The sequence below is a fragment of the Sus scrofa genome, chromosome 10 (assembly GCF_054392235.1).
Source record: "Sus scrofa isolate SSC_HxYL_T2T_F1_AM1 chromosome 10, Sscrofa_HxYL_maternal_Yorkshire_Landrace_v2.0, whole genome shotgun sequence".
NCBI lineage: Eukaryota > Metazoa > Chordata > Mammalia > Artiodactyla > Suidae > Sus > Sus scrofa.
In genome coordinates this window covers 14432078-14438088 of record NC_139392.1, presented here as the reverse complement: position 1 = coordinate 14438088, position 6011 = coordinate 14432078, and positions in this window count along the sequence as shown.

Sequence of the window (6011 nt, the reverse complement as noted above, 5' to 3'; positions counted from 1 at the left end):
AAGAGGAGAAGGAATGGGTGAGGGATGAATTAGGGATATGAAATTGACAGATAAAACTGCAATGTATAAAAAAGGTAAGCAACAGGATTTATTGTATAGCACAGGGAATTAGAGCTATTATCTTGTAATAATCTATAATAGAGTATAATCTGAAAAAATACTGTATCTCTATGCTGCACACCTGAAACTAATATAATATTATAAATCAACTATACTTTAACCAACTAAAGTCAGAGATAAGATTTACGTACACACAAAAACTAGTCTATTTCTAAAACAGCATAGGAAAATGTACAGGGAAGCAGTATACCAGGAAAATATTTATGACAAACATGACAAAGGTTTAGCATCAACAGTGTTTAAAAAAAGATATACTGGGAGTTCCAGTCATGGCTCAGTGGTTAACGAATCCGACTAGGAACTATGAGGTTGTGGATTCGATCCCTGGCCTTGCTCAGGGGTTAAGGATCTGGCGTTGCCGAGAGCTGTGGTGTAGGTTGCAGACGAGGCTCGGGTCCTGCGTTGCCTTGGCTCTGGTGTAGGCCAGTGGCAACAGCGCCAATTAGACCCCTAGCCTGGGACCCTCCATATGCTGCAGGAGCAGCCCTAGAAAAGGCAAAAAGACCAAAAAAAAAAAAAAAAAAAAGATATACTGCATAGATTTAGCAAAAATACTAAAATCTCAAAAGTTTTCAAGAAAAGGAACATAATCAAATAAGCATTTCTCAAAATAGCAAGCACAAATGGCTATAGTAAACTCTGCAGAAAATGCTCCCATGATACAGGTGAAAACAGCACCCACGGGGGCTGGTTAACCCAGAGCAGAGGTGCCCAGGTGCCCTGACCCCTCACCCCAGGTTTGATTGGCCAGTCCGCTGCCTCCTCAGTGGAAAGAAGCCACTGTAAGAAAAAAAAAACTGGTAACACATATTGATATTTAAAACATACATATACCTAATTGTCTCATCATTCCTATTCAAAACAACAAACAAACAACAAAAAATTCCCAACTGCACAAATGAAAAAAAAAAACTGTTACATGAAAGCTACTGCCTAAAGGAAACCAGCAACCTTAAGTGTATAAAATAGCAGTGTGCTGGAAAGAAATTTTCAAGAAATTGGGTGTTATGAATAGCCTTTAACAGCACTGTGTACTATAGACATTTTTTGAATTTATCACATGTTTCTGAAAACCCACTCAAATGCCAAACATGGGAAAGCTGGCCAGTAGAAAAATAAGTTTTGAGGACAGTTTTTCTTGGATTGAAAGTGGCCAAGAGTCTCCTGAGGATTTTATTTAATGCTCTTTTAAGTTCCAACGCTTACTCCTGGCTAAGCGAGGGAGGGATTTACATTCTTGAAAAGGTCTCCAACCTATTCTGCTACAGACAATCCACAGGCTGTATATTAAGAAAGAGTTCTAAGGGGTAATTTCTATTACTAAATTGCTAAAACCATTATAATATCTCTAAATTCACCTCACTCTTTCGATATTATCTTAAAAATCTATTTTCAACATTTCATATGTTTCTTATTTTTTGTTTTCATTATTGAACATATAGTCACATCACCGAGGGATGATGAGAGTCAAAATGAGGAGAAAAATTGCCACTTTAGCTATTTCATAATTTCCATTTTCTACCTTCTCCACCGGTATCCACTTTTAAATTTTCCATTCATTTTTATAAGACAAGTAGAATAAATACTATAACATGTTTAACTTATTTACAAACCCTCTTTGTCATGGAGATAAATGAAAGTTCCCACAGAAATGTGCTGGAGCCTGGGAAATATCTGGATTTTTTTTTTTTTTTTTTTTTTTTTTTTTTGGTTTTAGGGCCACATCTGCAGCATATGGAAGTTTCCAGGCTAGGAGTCTAATCAGAGCTATAGCTGCTGGCCTACACCACAGCCACAGCAACATGGGATCTGATCCGCATCTGCAATCTATACCATAGCTCATGGCAATGCCGGATCCTTAATCCACTGAGTGAGGCCAGGGATCGAACCCGCATCCTCACAGATCCTAGTTGGGTTCGTTTCTGCTGCGCCACAATGGGAACTCCGGAAATAATCATTTTTGGGCGAAGATGAGGAGCGGTGCGACAATTCAGGCTTATAGAGAGCTAAGGCACTCAAACTTATAATGCAATTTACATGAATTCCTGGGGTTTCACACCAAATTCAGCTCTGTCTGGAATCCTCTCTGAAGGGTGTTGACTACCAACCAATAAGTGAACAAACCAAAAATAAATAAATTACTCTTTAAAAGAAGATATTTCCAGAACAGAAGAACTTGAAATACTTGTCAGTTGATGTATGAAATTTCAAATTTAGCCTCTAATAAAAGGCTAAGGATGTCAATAGAAAAAATTAGTGCTATTTAAAAGTTGAATGTACCAGAGTTCCCATCGTGGCTCAGTGGTTAATGAACCTGACTAGTCCCCAGAGGGTTAAGGATCCAGCGTTGCTCTGGCTGTGGTGTAGGCCAGTGGCTACAGCTCTGATTCGACCCCTACCTGGGAACCTCCATATGCCGCCAATGAGGCTCTAAAAGATAAGGAAACCAAAAAAAAAAAAAAAAAGGTGAATGTACCAAATCCAGGACCATTTCAAATTATAGGATACACAGATTATTATTTTTTTTCTTTTTTTTTTTTTTCTAGGGCTGCACCCTCAGCATATGAAAGTTCCCAGGGTAGGGGTCCAGCCAGAGCTACAGCTGCTGGCCTACACCAGCACAATGGGAACTCCCAGGTATTTTTATATAGTGAAATTTTTATAACTTATAATAATATAAATTTCTGAAAATAATTTGATACAATAAAAAACTGTCGATCCATAATCTAGTATATTATGTAAGCCCCCAAATGATTTACAGATATAATGTTTAATTAAATAGTAATACGGGGAGTGTCTGTAGTGGCTCAGTGGGTTAAGAATCCAACTAGAATCCATGAAGATGCAGGTTTGATCCCTGGCCTAGCTCGGTGGGTTAAGGATCTGTAAGCTGCAGTGTAGGTCACAATTCAACCCCTAGCCTGGGAACTTCCATATGTGGCAGGTGTTGCAATAAAAAAAAATGGAAATTTAATTTACAGTATGATCTCACTTAAGCAACCCCCCTGCCCAACACACACACACACATGCGAATGACAGCACATGAAAGAACACTAAAAATTAGTGGTAGGATAATGACAGATATACAGATATACATTTTTTAACTGGATACTTCTATATAGTAAAGTGCTTTACAATAGGAATGCATTACTTTTCTCATGGGAGAATGTTTATTGTAAAATAAAAAGCATGACTTCTGGACCATAGTGGATTCAAGTTCATATTTTAGATTTTTGATTCAGGACCCCTCTATTTCTTTCCCTGCAATATGAGGAAAATCATATCCAAATTAAAGTGTTGTGGTTAGGTCAAATGCAATAAACACTGAAAATTTATAAGGCTCAACAGAGCTTTGAGAGCTCTTTTCTCTTCATTTGCCTCAACTCAAGTGAAGATGCAAAGAGGAGTTATTTGGTAAGGCAGCCTTTCAAGAAGGAGCAGAGGACCAAGGTACTTTAATTTACGATGTGATTTATATGAATGCCTGGGGGCTTACACTCCCTCTTGCATTCTCGCTAAGGCTAGTTGCCAAAACATACATACATATACACATACCTGAATATTAAATTAAAATTGTCATAATAACCTGAAACTAAAGAATACACCCTGACTTCAGAGCTATTTGCAAGGGCGCAGGGTACCTCTACTGCTTTTGATTTTTTTACCCACCCAAAGTCTAATTCTGCTTCCTGAGTTAGAGGTGAATGTAACCTATCACTTTACTAACTCAATGTATGTAGCCTTAGGTATAGATGTTTGCTTGATATTTTCTTATGGTAAGGTAATACATTTCTTCAATGCTCTTAAATTTCTGAATTAATGAGACCCATGTAACATAACAGTATTGTCGCCAAATTCCCCTAGATCTGGAGTCCCTGCCTCTGGCCATGTATCAAGTCTTGAGGAGAAGGTGCCTACAAAGACACCAGCTGGGGAGGAGACTCTGACCTTGCTTTTCTAACAGGACAGCCCTGCAGGTCTTATGTGACTGAGCTCATTCTGAGATTGGCCAACTGTCCCTCTGAGCCCACAGGAAGATATGCCACATCCACAGCTTTGTGTAGGACAATCTGGATTCCCATCGATAAAAGACAGAGGTCAAACAAATGCTGTTCTGTACCAATTTTTGTTCCCTTCTAAATATATGAGGAACATTTACTCTGGGTTTTTTTCTGGCAGCAAGAATGTGTGTGTTGGAGAAAAGAAGCAGCAATGAGGAATGCTTTCGTTTAATTCTGGCTCTGGACTGGATAGGGGTGACCTAATCTACTTGGTAAATTAACTGAGTCGGAGTTTAGGAAATAATAGCATTGCCATTCTTAATAGAAATTAATTAAAAATTATTACTTCCTGTTATTTATAAGCACAACTGGTGAAAATAGTCTGACTATTTAAATTCTGCCTGCCTTTCCGAAAATGCTTTCAGATGTAATCAATGGATGTTTTGCCACAGCCAAGCAACATGTCTACCAAGCAGAATACGGTGGAAGGCAGAGAGACCTGCAGTGTTTCTTAACTACAATGACATAAGCAACACATTTTTGTTTTTGTTTTTTCATTTAAGAAAGCTTATTTGGGAGTTCCTGTCTTGGCACAGTGGAAGCGAATCCGACGAGGAACCATGAGGTGGCGGGTTTGATCCCTGGCCTTGCTCAGTGGGTTAAGGATCCGGCGTTGCCGTGAGCTATGCTATAGGTCTCAGACTCGGCTCAGATCCCACATTGCTGTGACTGTGGTCTAGGCCGGCGGCTACAGCTCCAATTCGACCCCTAGCCTGGGACTCTCCATATGCCACGGGTGTGGCCCTAAAAAACAAAAATAAATAAATAAATAAAAATGCCCTTATTCAAATATCCATAAGAAAAAAAGTTATTGCTATCTCTATTTCACAGGTGAGGAAACTAAGACAGAGGTTAAGAGACATAAATAGCACATGAAAAGATGCTCAATATCACTAATTATTAGAGAAATACAAATCAAAACTACAATGACATACCACCTTTCCACTGTAAGAATGGCCTTCATCAAAAAGTTTAAAATGATAACTTCTGGAGAGGATGCGGAGAAAAAGGAACCCTCCTACACTGTTGGTGGGAATGTAAGTTCATGCAGCCACTATGGAGAACAGTATGGAGGTACCTTAAACAATTAAACATAGAATTATCATATGATCCAGAAATCCCACTCCTGGGCATGTATCTGGAGAAAACTCTAATTCGAAAAGATACATGCACCCCAATATTCATAGCAACACTATTTTTTTTTGTCTTTTTGTCTTTTCTAGTTGGATTCGTTAATCACTGAGCCACAACAGGAACTCCTGTAGCAACACTATTTCTGATAGACAAGACACAGAAGCTACCTAAGTGTCCAAATAACAGATGAATGGATTAAAAAGATGGAATATTACTCAGCCGTAAAAAATAATAAATTAATATCTTTTGCAGCACCATGGACAGACCTAGAGATCATCATAAAAATTTTCAAGTCAAAATAAAGTGCAGCGATTTCAGAAGCAATACCTTCTTATCAAAAATAACTGTCATTAAAATATCCATAGGCACCAGTAAACATGATTTAGGTGAAAGTCTTAAATAGAGCATGTTTTATAAAACACCATGAGACTTAATTTTGTTCTTAAGCCTATCAGTGGAGAGAAGGCCAAATAATACTCAAAGTGGAAGCACAGAGGTGTCGCTGGATCCTTCTGATATGACACGCGGAGTTCACACAGCACAAGAATTGATCTGGCTTCATTGTTCCATGTTTCCGTGGATGCTGATAAGTTTGATTTGAGTTAAAAGCCTTTGTATTCAATAAACAAAAGTAAAGATGATAATGACCAAATTGCTCTTCGGAACAGAAAACAAACTCAAGTAATGAACGTTTTC